At 41.7% G+C, this 20,273-nt stretch overlaps 1 long non-coding RNA gene across 5 annotated transcripts in view; it reads right to left on the reverse strand.

The window, feature by feature from the left end:
• Positions 1–20,273, reverse strand: part of LOC105747595 (uncharacterized) — a 73,004-nt gene that overhangs the window by 46,512 nt on the left and 6,219 nt on the right. For 3 of the 5 annotated variants that reach the window (XR_011649477.1, XR_011649478.1, XR_011649476.1), the window contains exons 2-3: positions 9,095–9,392; positions 7,386–7,431 (exon numbers count right to left, since the gene is read on the reverse strand). This is a non-coding gene — a long non-coding RNA (uncharacterized lncRNA). Of the gene's footprint in view, positions 1–2,935; positions 3,288–7,004; positions 7,136–7,385; positions 7,432–9,094; positions 9,393–20,273 lie in introns of all 5 variants that reach the window. The other 2 variants (XR_011649475.1, XR_011649479.1) reach the window with 2 other exon arrangements.

Below are 20,273 nucleotides of genomic sequence, written 5' to 3' on the forward strand. Positions count from 1 at the left end.
ATTCCAAAAATATTCCCAACATCTTTCATACTTTACTCATTATAGATAAATGAAAAAACTGTTAAATAAATATTGTTTGCTGGTATTTACAAGGAACTGTAGCTGATAGGGAATATTCAAACACTGGAAACCACTTGGGAATATTAGTGGACAGTAATCAAATTATAAAATATTCAAAGATCCTAGTAATGTTAACAGCACTACACAGAATCACACATCAATACTGCCAACTAAAAATTTATTTTGCTAAAGCTTATTTCTTGTACCACCACTCAGAATTTGTATAAAGTATACTATGTGTACAAACTTATTTGCAAGAATGACTCACCATTAGCAGCAGACAGGACCACAAACACACTTAGAACACAGCCACAACCAAAAGCAAGATCATCTGATTAGATGGTGACCATTTCTCTTCTACATACCTGTCTGGGTTCTTGTTCCCTTAACTGTCAATCCATGTGTCAGTGTTTCCTGCTCATTTTTTTTTTACTTGATGAAGGAGCATATTCAAACCAGTAACATAATATGCCTTTAAGCTTTAGTATTCACAGGATAATTATAATATTTTTTCCTCCTATTTCCTCACCTGCTTTTTCTAAGGGATTCAGGATTCAAAAACCATAAATTTCTTTAAAAAATGCTGGGAAGGAATTCCCTCATGGAAATAATAGTCTGGGTCCTAGCACTAGCTTCCACACAGCATAATTCTGGGAGGACTGTGTAGTATAGTGGCCAAACCATGTAAGCTGGAAATGTTCCTTCTTCTAAAGAACGGAGATACTATGACCAATTTGCAAATCTGTGGTGAGGAGTAAATGATGCAATATATTTTTAAGTGTGAGACCAACTGACTCCACAGATGTATTAAGAACTTATAGCTTACAGCAGATTCTCTGGGTTACCTGTGGTCTACAAAGAAACATATCCAACCTCTTCGAAAGAAGCAGTGAGTATCAGGTTCAGAATCAGAGAGATGTGGGTTCAAATCCTAGCTCACTACTTCCTGTGACTTACGCTTTCTGATCTCATCTGCAAAATGAGGATAAAATAGACTTATAAGGATATATAAGGACAAGACCTTGCAGAGAATTGGTGTTTAGTAAATATTCCCCTCCTCTCCCATTTCCAACAGTAGTCAACTGTGACAATGAGGCAAAGGAAGGCCATTAAGGAAAAGTTTTCTGGTAATATGAGCAGTGAGCACAGAAAATGTTCTAATGAAGGCCATAGACAGATACTCTGAACAAACTGGAGAAAAACTTCAAGAAAGTTCAAGGGAGAAAGAAATCCAGTCTTGCCAATTCCCTCACTTAGAAACTAACTGTACTATAGATACAGCTTTATTCGATTCCTTGAAACATCAATTTGAGAAGTATTTGCCAAACCTTGTGCAAGAGATAATATTCAGACGTGCCCTTCACCTCGAGCAGCTCACAAATTAGAAAAAAGAGGATGACTGTAAACAGTATTATAGGATGCACAAGGAAAACAGGACCACCAAGGCAGGAGTGATTCCTTCCATGCAGGGAAGCTAGGCCTTAGAAAGGAGCAGCCAGATTTCATCAAGCAGTCATGCAGAAGAGTGTTCTGGGTAGAGGGGATGGACTGAACACAGGAATAACATCACACAGCATGCTGGTGCCATCCATGGACCAGAGTACGAGAGAAGTGGAGGGTGATAATGAAAAAGGTGAGTTAAGACCAGGTTATGAAAGGCCTTGAAAGCCAGACCAAGAAATTAGACTTTATCCTCAAAGCAATACAGTAATACAGTCCACCTGGGATCCCCAGTACATTTTAAGTAGGAAATACTTTATACAAGTTGGACTTTCACACATATCTAAAACTTACCTGTTTTTGTTTTTCTGAGGTAAGCATCCCCTCACCACCACCCCCACTGCTCAATCCCCAGTGGCTATCAAAAGAGGACCCACTGAACCTTTGGAAGGGTCTCAGCCTGAGGTCCCTACAAAGTCTTTACAGAAGATCTTTTAGAGATCTTCCCCCATTTTATATTTGAGCAAAGTAAATCTCAGAGAAGCACAGCAGGTTGCAGAATTAGAGCCTGGCACTAACCTTCCCACATACTTTTCCCTCTGGGAAAGACCCAAGATGCCAGCTATGGACGTCTATCACTCCCAAGCTGACACGGTCTCCTGGATTAAAGTTAACTTATGACAGATTCATGGATGGGGCCAGAATCAAATCTTTCTTCTTCTCACCCCAAGGGGCTCTACTGAACCCTGCCTTTCCAGCCCTCTTCTACCCAAGACTTCTGGAGCTGTATGAAAGCACCAGACAAAGGGGATAGCAACCTTGGTTGTACCATTTGTAACTCATTTGCCACCCCATTTCTGGACCTCTGTGCAGTGCAACTCAGTTTCCTTTACTAATCTGTAAAATGGAGACTGGCTTAGACCAGTGGTTTGCAAACTTTTATCAAGAAAACTTTTTTTAAAAAAGCCAAATCTTACCAGGGAGTTCAATATATAATAAAACACAGTTAACGGTGAAGCATAGGTGGGGCCTCATTCGCTTAACCGCCTAGGGTTGACAACTCGCTAGGGCTCTGTGGAGCAAGTCTGAAAAACACTGGCCTAGCAGCTCCCCAGGCTTCCTTCCCACCTTAGGACAACTATGTTCAAGGTAAAAGTGGGCTTAGAGCCTGTGTCTCCACGGAGCATTCTGATGTCATATCATGCCAGGAAAGAGTCAAGGCTTAGTTCCATTCCATGCAGCTGTGTCTAAAGCCCTTACATTTCCCCAATCCTAGTGCTACCTCCTAGGGCTCAACAAAGGCCATCTTTAGTTAGGAAAAATAAAATAACCCTGCTGGTTCCTGAAATCCCACCATTAGCAATTTATCCCTTTGGATAATGCAGTTCCCCTCTGAGAGAGCATTTATCCCATACATTATAGGGTGGCCTCCTACCCTCTGGCCACCTTTAAGAATGAAGCACTCAGAAGTTCCACTGAGCTCTTGCTTGCCATGACAGGCCCAGCCTTCTTTTCTAGCCTCAGGAACCTCAGACTTTCAGCCTCCACAGGTTATTTAGCTCCTCTGTGCTGACAGGAACAGGGAATCCAGAGATGCTGGGAGATAAAGAGGCCTCCCCTTCTCCAAAGTGCAGCTGATGAAGACTAGAGACAGCCAGTGGGATGCACAAAAAGTATTCCCAATTCAATCATCCTCCATGCCCTCCTCAAGTCACTTTAAACAGTGTACAGCTCCTTGATCCACGGATAGACTGAAGACTTCTGAGATTTCAAAAGAATGCACCATCCTACAGAGAGAAAGCAGAGCCCTGTGACTATGATTAGAATCAGCCCATGCAAAAAAACCCAATTGTCCAGCCTCACTGGAAGCTGGAAGCCCTCTGCAATCTGCCACAGCCCACCTGTCCAGCCCTATTGCCCCCACTCTTGAGTCTATGATTCCCATCTGTCAACAAGTGGAAAGTTAGGACAGATGGCTTTAGAATCTCATGGACATGGGTTCATATTCCAAGCCTGCCCCTTATTAGCAGTGTGACTAAAGGCCACTACAGAAGAGGATATATGAAAATAGTACATACATGACAGGGTTGCTTAGGATTAAAAGATACAAAGTATATAAAACATTGACCTAGTATATTGACCAACATTGATTTCATTTATTAACATTAGCTACTGTTTTTAGTACTAGTCCATATTTGTCACCATGCTTTCCCCAAACACAACAATACCCCTGTACTCTCTTCCTTACCTAGAAAGTTCTTTCTGCTCCTGTTGACCAACTGAAAACCTCTATATCTTTCAAGGCCCAATTCAATCATTAACATTTTCCAAGGGATCTTCCCAGACCACCCAAGCCCACAGGTCTCTGTTCTGTCCGTGTCTTTCACCTGGCCCTCATTGACAATATAAGTTCTCTTTCTAGGCTGAGGAAGCAAGAACCTGGGCCTCAATTTCCCTCCTGTCAAATGAAGACAATAATCTTCTACTTCCTTTCTACTCCATGAGGCACAATAAAGTTCTCATGAGATATCATGCTTAATAAATCACAAAACATGTACAGGTTCTTATTATACATTTGGAATGAGATGACATCTGTACCAGTGTGTTTTTATGAGCAGACATGTAGAACTCAAAGAATAAAAGACACTTTAATACTTCAATAATAAGAGCTGACAGTGATACACCACTTTATGTGTGCATGTCACATCTATTAATTCTAATATTCCTAACAACCCAAGGTACCATGTGATCCCCATTTTATAAACAGGCAACCAAGGCACAGCAAGTCCAAGTAACTTACATTCACTTATGGTACAACTAGTGAGTCAGGAAGCCAGGATTCAACACAGCAAGTTGAGCTTTGGAGTTAACTCTTTTAACCCTGAAGCCAGGCCCCCCCCCCCATCAGTAAAGCTGTAATTTCTTAACAATATTGGTTCTACTAAAGGTGCCTTACTCCCTTCACCTCTGTTGAGGCAGTAATTCACAAAGGACTTCTCTATAGCTAGATCTGAGATCGGGTATAATTTTATCTTCACAGAATTCTGTGATGTGAAAGGATTTTATCATCCAGACAGACCATTTCCATTCCTGGCTACACATTAGAGTTAACCTTGTTTAATAATACCATTCTCTAATTCCCACCTTAGGCAAAGTCAAGCAGAATCTGTAAGGTGGGACCTAGATAGGTTATCTGAAAAACTTCAAGTGATTCTAATATGTATCCAGTGTTGAAAACCACTGGTTTAAGACCAAGACTTTTAAAGTTTTAAGGTACACAGGAATCACCTGGGAATCTTTTTAGCATTCAGTCTCTGATTCAGTAGGTCTTGGGTCAGCATGATTCTGCATTTCTAACAATTGCCCAGGTGATGCCAATCCCATAAACCACACAGAGTGATAAGGGATTAGACCAGTGGTTCTCAACAAAGTCGGGTCCACTAGCTCAAGACTCTTTCAGGGGGTCCACAAGGTCAAAACTATTTTTTATAATAATTTGTTATTTAGTGTCTTCACTATTGATGGTATAGGGTGACAGAATACCTGAGTATAACTTGTTTGCTCCCCTTTCTCTCCCTGTTGCTAGGGTACAAAGGAAATAATTATATGTAAATTAGGTGATGAAATGCAACCCTCCTTTGGTGCCAGATTCCATTTCTTGTAATCAAGAACATCCTGTTGAAGCAATGAAGTATGAAAACCAGCTTCAAATGGATGGCTAGATGTGCAGAAGCCCCAAGGCTATTCTCGCTTCAAATTGCTTAATTAACATAGTAAAAATCCCCACCCCCGGTGGGTTATCCGTCCCTTTTTCAATTATGCATGTACAGGCATGACTTCCTGAACATACTAATAATACCATTATATAACTATGTATGTTCTTCCATGTGCATATAAAGCTAATACATAATCAAAGCAGATTCTAAATTGAAACTTAGGTATTTAAGCAAGCATGAAACCACAGCTCAGGGAGTCAGGTCTGAGTTGCTCTAAATTGACCTTGGCTCCTTGCCTCTGCAGACACAATAAATGGAAGTTCTGCCTAACTCACATATTAAAGTTTTTTTTCTCTACATCTCTGGCTACCCCAAGTGTTTGGGGCCTAACACTGTATTGATATTTTCACTTATGGTGCATAACCAATGATGGATAAAACTGCTGATGCCTTAGCATGCCTAAATATGGTGGCACCAAACTGTACTGTCATTGTATTCTTCACCACCACACTTGCATTTAAAAAAAAGTCACTTTCACTTAATGAATGTCCTTGATGAAATGATGAAAATTACTATTTTTATTAAATTTCAACCATTAAGTATATGTCTTCAATATTCTATGTGAAATTTTGTCACAAAGATATATAAAACACTTCTGTTGTATACTTAGTCTGATAATCGATGACAGGTTGTCTTAAACGTATCCAACGGAGTCACAAGCTAAACTCATCACTTTTTTCACAGAACACCATTTTTACTTGATGAAAGAATGCCTGACAGAAAAAATCATGGTTACCTAGGCTTGAACATTAAGTAGACATTTTCTCAAATGTGAACAAAATGAACCCATCACTCAAAAGAGAACAACTTATATAATTTGTTATCAATGATAAAATTCATGTTTTCAAGCAAAAACTAGAACTTTGGAAAACTTGACTTTATCATCATGAGCCTCTGAAAATTTCCCACACTTAAAGACTCTTCTGAGGTGATCAGAGTTGATATTAACAAATGTGAGTTTTGATGCTATAAAGTGAAATATGGCAAGCATTTTAAAAACCTGCATAATTCAGTAAAACAATATTTGCTAAATAAATGACTAATCTATGATGTTACAAAATCATATCAATAAACTTTTCTTCCTGTTACAAGTGCAAGACTTTAATATAACACAAAGAAAAGTTCACTGATTTGGTTTCAAATTCTACATTGTAACTAACCATTTTTCAAGTTCTAGTCTAATATCAAAGACATCCACAATTGGTGGGGTGTTATATGGGAGCACTGTATGATGATATTTTTGCTTGTTCTCTAAGTTCACAACTTTTATTTATTATACACTTAATTATGTATGTTCATATATGAATATTTCAATAAAATTTTATATTGAAAAAAGCAGCAAGAGAAAACATTCTCCTCCCAATTAAATATACTCAGAAAAAAAAAAAAAAGATATACACAATTACCTAAAAGGCTATTTAAATGCTCTTCCTTATTCCAACTAAATGCCTGTGTGAGGCTAACTTTTCTTCATACTCCAACCAAAGCAACATGCTGAATCAGACTAAATGCAACTGCAGACATGCAAATCCAGCTGTCATTTATTTACTTTTGGGTGGGGGGCAGTACAGTTACTTGCCATAAAAATGCATTATTTATGTTGAACTGCTAGCTTAAATGATTCCATTCTGGCCTCATTTCACAGATGGAGAGTGTGAGGCTGAAAGGGACAGGGTCTTGCCCAGGATTACTATGGGAGATTGGTGGCTAGGTTCCAGGTAGCCTTACTTTTCAAGCTCCTTCCCTTAGCCCCAGTGTCTCCCTGGCTGGTCCTGTGATGAATAAGCAAGAAGAGATGCCAGCCTCACTTGATGTAGCTGGACAGCATGTAGACTTTTGGAAGACTTTGTCTTTGGTAACTGTAAAAGAAAAAACAAATAACAAACAAAAAAACCCCACTGCTCCAGAACCTCAGCCCCAGCTCTGCAGGTGCTCATTCTTCTGGCCATTCAGATCACCAGGCCCTGTCAATAGCTCACAAATTAAGCTAAGGCATGTTTTGTGGGAATAGAACCTCAATCAATTGATCTTTGCTCATTTTTCATTGCAATCTGGGAAAAAGGCCTTAGTTTTCACTTATTCCCCTATTAAAATCTGATCCTCACTCACCATCAGGATCTCAGTGGCTTCTTCTATTTCTCCCTTCCAAAAGTACCTGGAGAAGAGAACAAAACCAAATTATGATGCTCACGAGGAGCCTAGTGAAATGTCAAACCTGGCCAAACTAGGTGACTTATTGAGGAGGAAAGTTTAAAATCTCTCCAGCCCCATATAAAGAAGTCTGGAGTTGGTCAAAGCCCTACAGGTCATCTGGTTCAACCATTCTAATACATGCAGCCAGCATCTGCTTCAACATTCCTGGAAGTGGGAGGGCTCACCATCTCTTCACAAAGTGCATCTAACTTAAAGGTTTTCACATGAGAAGAATTTTTCTTACGGTGTGCCAATACCTGCTACCCAACTGTTTCCCTAAAGAACCACATGAAGTACCACCCCAGGACAGCCCTGCAGAAATTCCTATGTCTTCTCTCCTCCAAACTGGGCACCTCTAGCTCTTTCAACATGCATCCTAGTGCATGTTGCCTTTGGACTGGTGCTACTTTTATCACCAACTCTCAAATTTGAGTGTCCATGGATGAATAAATAAAAAAGCAAAGAAGGGAAACGGACTTGGCCCAGTGGTTAGGGCATCCGTCTACCACATGGGAGGTCCGCGGTTCAAAGTCCGGGCCTCCTTGACCCGTGTGGAGCTGGCCCACGTGCAGTGCTGATGCGCACAAGGAGTGCCCTGCCACGCAGGGGTGTCCCCCGCGTAGGGGAGCCCCATGCGCAAGGAGTGTGCCCGTAAGGAGAGCTGCCCAGAGCGAAAGAAAGTGCAGCCTGCCCAGGAATGGCGCCACCCACACTTCCCGTGCTGATGACAACAGAAGCGGACAAAGAAACAAGACGCAACAAATAGACACAGAGGACAGACAATGGTGGGGGGGAATTAAATAAATAAAATCTTTAAAAAAAAAAAGCAAAGAAGGGAAGAAGTGAGTCTTGTAAGATATGAAAATGAGTCCAAATGTTAAAAACAAAGTCAGGGGAAGCAGATGTGGCTCAAGCAATTGCATTTTTATCTACCATATAGGAGGCCCAGGGTTTGATGCCCAGGGCTTCCTGATGAAGGCAAGCTGGTCTGTGTGGCAAGCTGGCCCACATGGAGTGCTGCCCTGCGCAGGAATGCTGGCCCATGCAGAGAGCTGGCACAGCAAGATGACACAATAAAAGAAGACACAGAGGAGAGATAATAAGAGACACAGATCAGGGAGCTGGGGTAGCGCAAGAGAATGATCACCTCTCTCCCACTCTGGAAGGTCCCAGGATCGGTTCCTGGAGCTGCCTAATGAGAATACAAGCAGACACAGAAGAAGGCACAGCAAATGGACAGAGAGCAGACAAAGGGGGTGGGGGGGCAAGGGGGTGGGTATGGGAAATAAATAAATCTTTAAAACAAGAAAAAAAAATACACAAAAAAACAAAACCAGGGACAATGTTCAGAAAGGAGTGTGAGAACAGCATCATGAGAATGTGACTTGAGAAGATCTGCACTGAACCAGGGAAAATCTAAGATGATCCAAGTCATCAGCCCTGTCTATCTCATTGAGCTGTCGCAAAAGGATCAATTTCAAGGAAGGATGATGTAGTAGTCAGTTAAGAGGGGTGCTGTTGCAAAATATCAGAAATCTGTTGGTTTTTATAAAGGGTATTTGGGGTAAAAGCTTAGTTACAAGGGTATTTGGGGTAAAAGAGTCCAAATTCTGTTGATTTCTCACCAGTCAGTTGCCATGTGTTGAAGCAAGATGACAGGGGTCAGAGATGTGGGGAGAGGATCTCTCCTGGTCTCTCCTTCCTTCTTCCTCTTAAGGCTCTGTGGGTCCAGCATCTTCCACTCTCAGCTGTAAGCTGGCCCAGGGCTCAATTCTCAGGGCTTCTCAGCTGCTCTGTTCTCTTCACAAGATCAACTGTAAACTATCAGGTGAATGGCTCATCTCTCCCCGGAGCTCCAGGATCAAAATTGACAAAGTTCTCCTTCTTCTGTGTCTTTTTGAGTGATTGCCCAATTATATCAGCCTACCAAGGGGGTGGGAAATTAACCTGTTATGCTCTGTTGACATGGTTGAATCAAAGCCTTAATCTTAACATAATTTAATCAAAGACATCTCAGGGGAATGTAATAAACCAAAGAGGTTACACCTGGAGGAATAGACCAGTTTACAAAGATAATCTCTCTTGTGGAATTCATAAATAATCTCAAACTGCCACAGATGGACAAATGGAGGGAACATCAGGTTGAAATTCTATTCCAGTCCCTAAGCATAGGTTCCCAGACTGGTTGTATATGGATCACCTACAAAACTTTTAAAAAAAGGTATGTGATTAAGTAAATAAAGGCTGGAGTTCAGGAATCAAAAGCATAGTCAAATTTGGGAGCCATTGCTTTAGATGATGTGAACCCCTGAGGAGATGACATTGAGGGAGAGAAAAACAAAAACAGTAGCTTTCATTATACAACACTTTGCTGTTTTGACATTTAGAGCAGATATTAATATTTCTTTTTATGTATGTGTGGTGGTGGGGTTGGGTGGTGGTGAAAAACAGTATAATCAGAGAGAGTAAGGCATCTGACAAATCCTATACAACAAGTACTAGGATGCTGAAATATTCTGATGAGGAAAATGATACAGCCCAAGATTAACTAAAGAAAGGTGGTTTAAAAAAAAAAAAAGGTGGTAATGAATTGAAAGACAGATAATACACAGAAACAGTCTGTCACACATAAACTGAACACTCAAGATTTTCAGAGAATCCAAAAACAATGGAAATTGTTTTTTCTGATATCCCTAGTTGACTTACTCAATGATGAAATACCCAGACTAACTTCTTTGCTAATAGCAAGCTGTTAATTTAATCAAAGAATGTGCAAACAAAATTCACTCCTTCTAGACTATGTAGTTTTTTCCTTCCCTTCTCTTACACAAACAATTTTTGCTTTTGTTGGATAATATAAACACATCAATTGTTCTCCTTTAGATACATATTGACAGTGAACTGTTAATTAAATGCCTTTGAGTTGTTCTTCAACAATCCTACATTAGTTCAGTGCTCTTTCCATGAACCATGACCTGGGACCTAATCCTACCATTCCCTTCCCCTAACCACTGGCCATGGCAAAACTCACAGTGAGGAGGCCTTGGGCAGGATGTTCAAAGAGGCAGCAAGCTTTTCACACAGTACAGCTCTAAAGCAAACCGAGAGGGTGACAATTACTGGTGCAAGTGCCCAGGATCTTAAAAAGAAGGGACAGGGTAACAGAAGTTTCTGAGAATTACCCAGGAAAGCTGAGACCAAGTAGGTAACACCTAGGATTCCCCTCCCTCCTGCATCAAATCAGCACATTCCATAACCACCATGCAGAGAACCTCTGATGACAGAGCTGTTAATAAGTCCTTCCCCAGGTGGAGAAAAAAGAAGGGAAGCAGCCATGGGAAGGCAGTTTTAAGGATAGGCCCGGTCTGCTTGGGGTATGGGAATTAACACAGGATGGAGAACAGTAAGACCTGGATTCTGGCCATGCATTAGCATGGCTGTGTGACCCTAGGCAAGTTTTCTTTTATTCCAGTAATAATTATTTGAATATGTACTTTGAGACAGGTACATGCCCTGCTCCTGACATGATTTTCCTGCTGTACAATAAAGATCAGTTTAGGTCAGTGGTTTCCAATCCTTTTCACAACCTAGAACTTTTATTATGCCACCTTCCTCTGCTTTTCTCTCTCAGACATATATCTGGCTGACACTCTGTGCTTCTGTACTGCACACAGCCATGTGATTGCAAAGAGTCGACACAACTCCAAGCAAAAACAAAAAGCATCATCTCCTGTTTATCCTTGGCAAATGTAGGCTCTTTTCACCTTTTATTTTCTTAAAGGTTTCTCTATCACAGCTCTAAGAGCATAATCATCAACTTTGCAGGCCTCTGAGATTTTTTTTTTGTGAAAGATCAGAGGTTAGAATTCCTCATTGATAATCTAAAATCCTACCAGCATTCAATAGCTGATTCCTGTGCAAATCACTGGTGAATGTGGTTAGATATGTTTGAACTAATTGAGATGTCACAGAAACAGTAGCACTACTAAGACAGTAATGCAAGTAAAAAGTGTTCCCAAGCATCACTTTTTACTCAAGCAGTCTTGACAAATCTTTCTCAGATTCCAAACAGAGAAAGGAGACAGGTTCCTGTTCTCTGAAGGACTTGGATCCTGTCAGACAAGGCTTATCTGAGCCCTGCTCACCTATCTGACCTCCCCTTAGGTGCTACCAAGAGAACTGATCTTTCTCTTTCCTTGAGCCCCAGAATGAAGAGTGCTCTATTTAAGGCTTCATATTCATGCGGCATTTAAAAATCCCTGACTGAAAGGAGAGGAACATGGGGCAAATTTGTTTAAGCAACTGCTGAGTGTCTTATTCACTCAATCACACACTGAGAAATCCCATTTTATTGGTTCTGAAAGTGATGACTGAGTTAAGTCTCTAGAAAAAATAATCCCATTGCCTCAAAGGCCCTTTCCAATCTCTTTGGGAGTGTGTGAACTCCTCACTGACTGATCACAGAAACCTGTCTGTAGGTTTGAAAGGTTGTAAAACTATGACAGAATGTATTATTCAAAAAGCCCTTGACAAAAAAAGAAATGAGAGAACAGACTGAAATCAATTTTAAAACACACACACACAAACACAATCTCTTTCTCTCTCAAGAGAAGTAGTGAGTTATAGAAGGTGAACTTATATCTTCATATAGACAGAATCACAGAGCTGGAAGGGGTTCTAGAAAAACTATCTACTGCATAGGTCACAGACTAGTGGTTCAAGGGCCAGATACATGGTTTGGCCCTGGATTTAAAAGATGTTGACTTTGTTACCAATATTTATTTTCAGAATATTTCACATTAAAAAAAAAAGATTATTGAGCTTCACATAAAAAATAAAATATAAAAAAGTCTCACCACATTGGACCTGCACTCATCATCCTACTAGGTCACATTTAGCTACAGCTGAGAAGTGGCTACTGCCTATAGGCACGAATACATTCTTCAGGTCAACACAGTTCCTCCATTGCTCTCTTTACTTCCAACAACTAGGAAGAGTAAGAGTTACCATCTATTACTACAATCATCCTTCATTGTTACACCCCAGTCCACTTGATTCATTTAAGTTACCTTCCTGTTAAGTATTTGCATTTGCAACTGTGGTCTAATCCAATCCCTTCATTCTAGATATAACATCAAAGCCCAGAGAAGGAAGAATTGTCTAAGGTCATATGTGGAGATGGTAGCAGAGAGGGGACGAGAATCCAGATCTTCTGATTCAACATTCAGGATTTCCCCCCAACCCCAACAGATTTTTCTTGTTAAGACTGTGTCTGTCAATGGCAACTTTAAGAACACTGCTGAGAACCAGAACTGAAAAGTAGCAGACTACGGAAGAAAGGGTGCTAAACTGGAGCTGAAAGACCTGGTTCTAACAGCATTTCTGCTAAAGCTGGGGTTCCTGCCAGCTACCATTTACAGGAACCTCCCATCATGTACCCGTTTACTCTCCTTCTGTATGTCCTGGAAATTAAGGCTGTTTGCTTCCCCTCTATCCAAAACATTTAAAAAATACTAAATAGAACAGACTGAGGTGAGAGCCCAACAGCTACATTACAAAAGATTCCACTCCACTTCACACTTTCAGTTCAACTTGATGGACTGAACACACACTGCAGCCTCCCTCCCTCTCATACCAAACTCTAGAAATGACAGAAGACATTTATTACTTACCTATGCCAGAACACAATAAGGAAAATGCTCTATGTATCAGAAACGATAAGGAAGCCCCAAAGTATAGAAGGCAGCCTGAGATATGCATAGGAACATGGAGGAAAGTATTGCTACAGAGATGAAAGCAACATTCCATGTCTGGAGGTGATGGAAATCAGAACAGACAGAAATTTGGAGGCAACCATGAAGGTGAATAATTGGAGTGCCACTGCAGGATCAGGATTAGGACCCAAATCTCCCACGGGTCAGCAGCAGAATTGGGGGTATCTGTCTTCAGACAGGTACAGTAAGTTTGAGAGCTTGGAACAAAGAGGCAAAGTAGTGTCCAGGTGGCTGGGGACAGCCAGGGAAAAAAGAGAGAATTCATATCCAGAAGACTAGTTACTTAGCATCCCAGCCAACAGTATGCCTACCCACCCCCCATCTACACTCACAATGACAACAGTGCTGCCCAATGCAAATCTTGCAGCTGCTCCTGCACTGCTCCATAAGCATAACTAAAAAGATGAGAGGTTACAGTTAAGGATCAAAAAATAATCTGGAGAAAGTCAATACCACAAGGAACAAAAACTCAATAAACAGAAGAATTTACATAAGAGGAGGACCAAGATTTTAAAATAAAATCTGAGTATAATTAATTCTCAGAAAGTCAAGGCAAGGGATTGCACCCATAAAATAAAATCAGACAATTATGAAACAAGAGCAGTTGGCTATTTAACAATTTAAAATCTCAAAAATGAAAACCGAGGTTGTTCAAATAAAAAAACCCAATAGAAGGGCTGAGTAGCAAAACAGTCACAGCTGAAAAACAAATTAGTGGTGGGAGACTAGGTTCAGAAATTCCCCCAAAATGCAGCATAAAGGAATAGCAATAGAAAAATATAAAAGTTCAGTCATCAAATCCAGAAGTTTCAACATCTATCTAACAGGAGTTATAGGGGAAAAAAAAAGATGCTAAAAGAATACAGGAGGGAGAATATTTAACAAACTGACAGATGAACATTAAGATTAAGAGAAAAGCCTAAATACTATCAGAGAAAAAATATTACCTACAGAGAAATGAGACCCTGATTACCACTGACTCCTTCTGAGCAACTCATTACAGACCTCTTTAGTTGATACTATAATTAATACTGATTCATTTACCCAAACTGTCCTTTCAAGCAGTTAAAATCCAGTCATCTATAGTCCTTTTCCTTTCAAAACCCAAGCTCACAAATGTCACCTAAGGATGTTCCCTGATAGGATCCAGAGTGGGTGATCCAGGCACCTAGAAAAAACAAAAACAAAAACAAGAACTCAAACAAACAAAAAAAAACACAAAAAAACACAAGACAGAGTCATATTTATGGGAAATCATCACCGGTTCTTTTAGATGAGCTACTCCTTAAAAGTAACATTAATGAAGGAAAAATAAGACCTTCTGGTCGGAAGAAGGAAGCAAGGAATCAAACACAAGGTTAAGCGGGATCTCCAGTTTGGGGACTGTGCCCCCAAAGACCATACTCAGAACACTATAACTTAGTCTAACATCAACGTCAAGAATGTTGATTTGTAAAGCAAGAAGAAAGGGAGCAAGGCGCCAAATGCAGTATACCCTCTAGCCCCTCTCATCCTCTTCAGAGCTGCATCTTTAAAGAAGGGGGGAAATTCAGATACAACAAATATTTATTGAGTATCTATTACATTTCAGTTACTAGAATAAGCACTGTAACATATTTTATATCATTTATTCCCCACAACAACCCTGTGTGGCTGGTGGCATTATACTATTTTCTAATTCAAAAAACTAAGGCTTATAGAAGGGAAGCCACTGGCCCAAAGTCACATAGTAAGTGGAAGAGGCAAGATGCAAAGCCTGGCCTGATTCCAAGTCCCATGTTCTTTCCACTGTACAGCTGCTTCTAGAAAACTGCTAAATACATGGAATGGCTTTCCCCTCCTTGTCACAGTCAGCACCTATGGAATTGAAGTAAGGAGAATGACTCCAAGAAGAGAGTTAGGCTAGGATTCAGGAGACCCGACTTCTCAATATGCAGGATTCTACTATTCTCTTAACACCTAGGGCAAGCAACCTATCTTTCTGGGTTTCATATCCCATATACACCCTCATATGCCCTTAACATTTTCAGGTCCAGCAGTAGGATCTGTATGGGGATCATTCATTCAGCTGTGCTCCTCATACCACCCCAAGCAGAAAGCTAAGTAGTTCATCATTGGACAGACAGGGTTGTCAAAACGAAGAAAAGGACCCAAAAATGGTCCCTCTAGAGCATCCTCATAGCTACCCAAGCCTTCTGGGGCAGTACCTGAGCCCCTTCACCACACTGGGCTATGTCTCTGGCAATTTGCTTGTTGGGACAGTTGACAAAAACAATGGAGTGAGTGCCAGAGACACAGGTGCCAGTGACAGCTGAATGGAGCTGCAGACTCAGGGTCCTTAGCATGGGGTGTGTCAGGAAAGAAGCTATCAGGATCTATGGAGGGGGAAAAAGTACAAGTCAACAGTGACATCACCAGTTCAATATTTCCCAGCTCAAGTAGCCTGGAATCAAGGCTGTGAAACATTTTTTCATCCCCATTCCCCATCTCCAAAATAATTCCTGAGCTCTGTATTGAGTTTGAATGCACTGAAAAACAAAAAACAAAACAAAATTTCATACCTATATATTTTCCTCTGCATTTTACAGATGAGAAAAATGTAGGCTCAGAAGAAACATATTAAAAATCACAGTTTTAAATTGAAGCTAGGATTAGGACTTAAGCCTAGATGACTTGAATCCATTCTTATTGAACAAAACTGCTATTGGAAGTATTTAGACAGCAAACATACATTGGACTGCTAATTATTATGAATGATAAGCTCTTACACATGTCGAGTACTTGATGTTTTAGGGAGTTATGTCACCTCCATTCATTTGCATATGTATGGGACAATGTTGGCAGTCTAGTGGAAAAGGTAGCCTTGCAAACAGACCAAATTTAAAGCAATTATGATTTTTTTTAAAGATTTACTTATTTATTTTTCTCCCCTTCCCCTCCCACCCCAGTTGTCTGTTCTTTGTGTCTATTTGCTGCGTCTTCTTTGTCCACTTCTGTTGTTGTCAGCAACACAGGAATCTGTGTTTCTTTTTGTTGCGTCATCTTGTTGTGTCCGCTCTCCGTGTGTGTGGCACCATTCCTGGGCAGGCTGCACTTTCTTCCGCGCTGGGCGGCTCTCCTGACGGGGTGCACTCCTTGCGTGTGGGGCTCCCCTACGCAGGGACACTCCTGTGTGGCAGGGTACTCCTTGCGCGCATCAGCACTGCACATCAGCCAGCTCCACATGGGTCAAGGAGGCCCGGGGTTTGAACCGCGGACCTCCCATGTGGTAGACGGATGCCCTAACCACTGGGCGAAGTCCGCTGCCGCCATTATGATTTGTGCTACTGTAACTAAGAGCTGAGGGAGCCAAAAGGAAGGCACAACCTGAAGGAGGGCCTTTGAAGAGAAGGTGTCTCCTAAGTTGGACCTTTATTTATTAGTAGTACAATTACAATAGAGGTGGGGTGGGGGGTAGCAGGCACTCTAATCAAATAATAATACGTGCAAATTCAAGAGGTATTTAGAGACAGATGAGATAGCCAGCCTACATGGACCTTAGTGTATGGGTGAGTATGACATCAGGAGGAAATAAGACTGGATAGAATTATAATTAAAAGGTTCAGGCTAAGGAGTTTATAGTTTGTACTTAAGTGATAAGTGCTTTCGGAGGTTTTTAAATAGTAGAGTAAGAATATGGTCCAGCTGACTATATTATTATGGTCAGAAGGAGAAAAACCAGGAGAGAGTAGCCTACTTAGCCATTATAATGATCCAGGAAAAAGACATTAAGATCCTGAATTAAGATGAAAGTGACAGAAAAAAACATTCAACATATAATCTTTCTTACTATTTTAATGATAATCATTTCAAATAAAATAAGAAATGAAAAGAACTGGAGAATATCTTTCATTCCAGGGTTCTCTGTTTGGGGGATAGAATGGAGTCATTAACAGGGATAGAGGCAAATTACAAGGAGTCACACTATGACTCAGGCAGAGGCTGAAAAACAGCCTGATGGGAAGCGGATTTGGTCCAACGGATAGGGCGTCCGCCTACCATATGGGAGGTCCGCAGTTCAAATCCAGGGTCTCCTGACCCGTGTGATGAGCTGGAACCCACGCACAGTGCTGAAGCGTGCAAGGAGTGCTGTGCCACACAGGGGTGTCCCCCGCAGAGGGGAGCCCCATGTGCAAGGAGTGTGCCCCGTAAGGAGAGCCGCCCAGCACGAAAAAAGTGCAGTCTGCCCAGGAGTGGCGCTGCACACACAGAGAGCTGACGCAGCAAGATGATGCAACAAAAAACGAGACAGATTCAGGGTGCCACTGACAAGAATACAAGCAGACACAGAAGAACACACAGCGAATGGACACAGAAAGCAGACAACTGGGGGAAGGGGGCAGGGAAGGGGAGGGACATAAATAAAAAATACATCTTAAAAAAAAAAAAAAGCATGCATTTCCTGCCTTCCAGCCTGGGGATCAAGCTTTGCTCAAATGAACCTCTGTCTTCCCACTCATTTTATGTTATGGCTTAGGTCCTGCCTCCTACTTCTTGGCAGAGTCTGAGTAGCATTTTAATGTTTTTATCTTGGTTGGGTTTCTCATTCCCTCCTAACACCTCCTTCAAGGTCTCCAATTTGACATACTAGTTCTCTAAACTAAACTAGTAATCATGTAAGAAAAAGAAGAACCAGGCTTTGCCACACTGCTTCTATTTACTTTAGGACAGCTCAATTAGATTATAGGAAAAAAATAAAAGTACTAGAGAGCAGGATTTAAATCACAGTGCCAGTATTTAGCTGCCTGTGGTCTCTGATTAGTCACTTCCTCTCACTTTCATAACCCTTATCTAGAAATTGGGGATAATGATACTTTTGCTGTCTACCTCACAGAGCTGCCATGGGATCAAACAAGATATGAGAAGCAATGTATAATCATCAATTCAATAAAGGCTGGGACAACACTTTGCTCAGCATTGCCTCCTCATTACAGTTCATGGCACCCAGTGGGTTCTCAATAAATACCTGTGAATTAGTGAATTAATACACTGACAAGATGTTATTAATAGGAAGGGCTTGGGGGGTCACTGTTAGCAATGTTTGTTTTTTTTTTAAAGATTTATTTTTTTATTTATTTCTCTCCCCTTCTCCTCCGCCCGAGTTGTCTACTCTGTGTGTCCATTCGCTGTATGTTCTTCTGTGACCGCTTCTATCCTTATCAGTGGCACCGGGAATCTGTGTTTCTTTTTGTTGCATCATCTTGTTGTGTCAGCTCTCCGTGTGTGCAGCACCATTCTTGGGCAGCCTGCACTTTCTTTCGCACTGGGCAGCTCTCCTTATGGGGCGCACTCCTTGCGCGTGGGCTTCCCCTACGCGGGGGACACCCCTGTGTGGCAGCATTCCCTGCACGCTTCAGCACTGCGTGTGGGCCAGCTGCACACGGGTCAAGGAGGCCCGGGGTTTGAACTGCGGACCTCCCATGTGGTAGGCGGACACCTTATCCATTGGGCCAAGTCTGCTTCCCTGTTAGCAATGTTTTGAGCAGAGAATTGGGACATACTGGAACACTGTAAGGTATCCAACTACATGATAGGTGGCTTCCAGCACAAAGGCTAAAAAGGAGGATTCACAGAGGGTGGAGGGTGTAATGGCCCACAAAGAAGAATGAAGGTGTTTAGGTGACCAGAAGGGGAGGGAAGCACCATACAGGCCTTGTAAACAGACCATTCCTTAGAAAGATCTGGGGCATTTTGGTCAATAGGTCTCAGTGGGACACAGAGCTAACAGGATGAAATATAAACTCACCTAAAATGTATTGAAAATTTTACATGAGATCATAGTTGGAATACTAAAAAGTAAATGGGTCCTCAGGTATTATTTAAGACAGGGGTTGTTAACCTTTTCTGTTCCACGGATATCCTTGCTAGTCAGGTAAAAACCACGGACCCCTTACTAAGTCCATACTATTCTGTGTATTATTTAATAAATACATCATACCCACACCAAAACATCCCCACAAGAATAATGTTTTTTTGAATTTCAATTCAAGTCACGGACCTTTTGTTAAGAACCCTGGATCCAAGACAACCCTTCATCTAACAGATGAGGAAACCAAAGCACAATATACTAAAACTCAAGGACAGAACCAGGACTTGAATCCACAACTCCTGCCTCCCGTTCTGGGCTCTGTGGAAGCAATGAACATGACAGGAATCGTATAGAGGGGCCTTTCAACTTCATTTAATCGGTTGGCTCTCAACGCAAGGCCACTGTGCCCCCTAGGGAACATTTGCCAATGTCTGGAGACATTTTTGATTGTCACAAATGGGAAGGAGATGCTATTGACAACTAGTAGGTAGAAGCCAGGAAGGCTGCTAAACTTCCTTCTGTTACACCAATGACCATACTGAAATACAGAGAGTTGTTAATAGATGGCTTTCCCATTAGATGTGAGCTCTTCAAAGTTTCATTCATTTTTTTTTTAAAGATTTATTTATTTATTTAATTCCCCCCCCTTCCCCGGTTGTCTGTTCTCTGTGTCTATTTGCTGCGTCTTGTTTCTTCGTCCGCTTCTGTTGTCCTCAGTGGCACGGGAAGTGTGTGCGGCGCCATTCCTGGGCAGGATGCACTTTCTTTCGTGCAGGGCGGCTCTCCTTATGGGTTCACTCCTTGCGCGTGGGGCTCCCCTATGCGGGGGACACCCCTGCATGGCGCGGCACTCCTTGCGCACATCAGCACTGTGCATGCACCAGCTCCACACGGGTCAAGGAGGTCCGGGGTTTGAACCGCGGACATCCCATGTGGTAGACGGGCCAAGTCCGTTTCCCAGTTTCATTCATTTCTGTATTCCCAGCCCCTAAAACCTCAGACAGGGAGAAGGTGCTTAAGAAATGACTGTGGGGAAGCGGACTTGGCCCAATGGATAGGGCGTCCGCCTACCAAATGGGAGTTCTGTGGTTCAAACCCCAGGCCTCCTTGATCCGTGTGGAGCTGGCCCATGCACAGTGCTGATGTGCGCAAGGAGTGACGTGCCATGCTGGGGTGTACCCT

Source organism: Dasypus novemcinctus, chromosome 8 (assembly GCF_030445035.2).
Source record: "Dasypus novemcinctus isolate mDasNov1 chromosome 8, mDasNov1.1.hap2, whole genome shotgun sequence".
Lineage (NCBI taxonomy): Eukaryota > Metazoa > Chordata > Mammalia > Cingulata > Dasypodidae > Dasypus > Dasypus novemcinctus.